This window comes from Sparus aurata, chromosome 3, assembly GCF_900880675.1.
Source record: "Sparus aurata chromosome 3, fSpaAur1.1, whole genome shotgun sequence".
Classification (NCBI taxonomy): Eukaryota; Metazoa; Chordata; class Actinopteri; order Spariformes; family Sparidae; genus Sparus; species Sparus aurata.
Window position 1 is genome coordinate 3,695,630 of NC_044189.1, and position 2,833 is coordinate 3,698,462.

The window sequence follows — 2,833 nt, forward strand, 5'->3', positions numbered from 1 at the left end:
GTCAAGTGTATGGTGACACTTGTGCATGCAAATTAAGTCACGAATCTGGAACACGCAGCATCCGAATTGAAGAATAACGCGCGTCGGCTCTAAACGGCCTTTCAACTCACAGATCTGATTACAACGCAGAATCTGGGTACATTACTTTCAACATAAGCGGTGGTGGAAAGCTCTCTTATCGCTCATAAATCTTGTTACAATGCGGCATTGGTACTCATTAATTTTATCTTAAGCAACTCTTAAAGCTCAGCGAAATGTTATGTTCATGCACAATTTTAAGGTGTGCAGACAAGAATATAATATAAAGTTAAGTATCACACTAATCACTCGGTGGACAGTCAGACGATATTAAAACAGTTTGGGTTTTGATTATTGCAACCAATGTTTGTCCATAGTTAATTTAATGCAGAGAACCGTGGTTTTGAGGTGGCCTCACACGGGGCACCACGAATTTGTAGGACAGGTAGGTAGGCTATGCGGGCCTCATGTGGACGGCACCATAGATATAAATGTAGGGGACTATCACTGCTTGATAATCAAGGTCATTAATCACTGGTGATTAATTTTACACTCGTAGATGGGGCACCACCTCCATTGTTTGATTTACTGCAATAGGCTGGAGGGAACTATTCCAAACATCTAACTGCACAAGTTTGACTTGGACAGCTAGAGTATCCATTTCAAATCAATTTATTCAATCTCAATATTCTGAAGCAGTGAATTCTTTGCACGTATCCATCGGTTCTCCACAGTAAAATTAAGTTCCAGATAAAAACAAATGATTATATATATTTATTGACTAAATAATTTGGGGTAACAAAAATGAACTGACAATTTTAGACGAACAACAGATAACAGAAAAGGTAAAGAATGTAATAAAGTTACGTGACCGTCGGCAGATGGCAAAGTTAAAGGGTCAGGTTTTATATATTAAATATTACGGGAGTAATCTTTTAATACTAACGAGACCCTAACCTCAACTTTCTTAAGTTTATAAGATAGAAGTCAGAACTTTAGACAGGAGTCAGAACTTTAGACACCACTCATTCTCACGTGTGTGGATCCAACTGTATGAAGACGTTCAGCCTGTTTTGTCTGGGCGTCAGGAGGCACTGATGCTTGGTCTCTTTGAGAGTTCTGGGTTGGACCACGGCACGGCGCGTCGGTCCAGTAGCCAGAGGGAAGGCCGGTACTCTGTTGAGGGACTCTTGGTCCGAAGGCCCAGCGGGGTTTCCGCCTTGGGAGCGCTGGGGGCAGAGTCGATCTCGGCTGGGAACAAAGTCCCTTTTGTGGAGACTCCTTGCACGGCTTCTGAGGCAGACGATGGACTGCAACGTTCTTCATCAGATGATCACAGTCTTGAAAAAGACTTTTCTTTGATGTTTCAAAGTGGTTCTCAAGTTCTGATCCTTTCACTAATTCAACCTCTTCTGGATCAGGCGGTGATAATTTAACGTTATATTAAAATCAAATCAAAAAAATCAAAAAGAAAATAATTTGTTCTATTAAAGATTTGGATAAAAGTTATTGCTATTGCTTTAATGTTTCGAAATCGTATTTTAACTGCCCAAAAACGTTACCATCTTAAAAGTCGAATTTTTGTCTTCGTTAAAAGATGTGACATGAATATGATCACTTATCATTCAAGAGAATTATAACCTGGTTAAGACATAAAACAATGATGTATACAACATAAACAATAAAGCATTCAATACACAGTAGGACCAAGGATTTATACATATTCCTTGTAGGTCTATCTTAACAAAACATATCAGACATTTAACTGGTGAATAACACAAGCATTACACACAAAGAGAATCATGATATGCAAGGCTGTGCCCATCGCAAAGGTGGGGGCTGGTTTCTTTCAAACCCCAAATTCATTAAGTAATAAACTTCATTTGGGCTTGACAATAATATGGAAACTATCTACTGTATGACTTTCTTGGCTATTAGGGAATCTGCTAAAATTAAGAAAATGTAATTGTAGTTAATAGTTATTCAGAACATATTGAAATGTGGATGAGTATAGGATTGGGATGCAGCAAAGATTGGAATGTCACAGACAGGGTCGTAAAACGCTTTGGCCTGTGAGGGGGGAGGACTGGGTCATCTTTACCCTAACCACCATTTACCCCCACTTCTTGTCATCTGATGTGGAGAGAGAGAGGATTCTATTGTTTTTAGTTGTTAGGTAGTAACAGAAGGTCTCCGATGATCTGTTTATAGCATTAGAGCAACACACCGTCCTAATCTATAGGGAGAAGAGGCCATAGTTTGGCCTGAGGAAGAAGGACTTCATCTTCTTTGTGAGGGGGGAGAAGAGGCAAATATTCAGTCAAACAGATATGCTTTGTTTGTTAAATTAGTCTTGTCTTGTGGTTGAGAGGTCAGAGGTCAGAGGACGCAGAAAGGGAGCAGAGCCTCGTGATGGAGACATAAGGGCTGGTGTTAATACAACAGTAACGGAGTAAATTTACTGTACTTAAGTACATATCCAGAGGATTTGTACTTTACTTGAGTATTAGATTTCGTTGGTACTTGTTACTCTTACCTGAATACATTTCCAAGACAAATATTTTTACTTTTACTCAAGTTCATTTCTAGGAAGGCTGAAAAGTACTCGTTACTTTCAGGTCTGCTCTTTTTTCTTTTCTTTTTTTCTAAAATACTATTGGACACAAGCTGTGTTTGTCAAAGAGGAAACCTGTCACAGTGCACGTTCTCCACTGGGATCTACGTAAAAGCGAAATATGTCATCCCTCCCCATAAGGATACCACCAAAGTAGCCACGCTCTCGACTGCGTTTGTCAACACAAAACCGCGACAATGG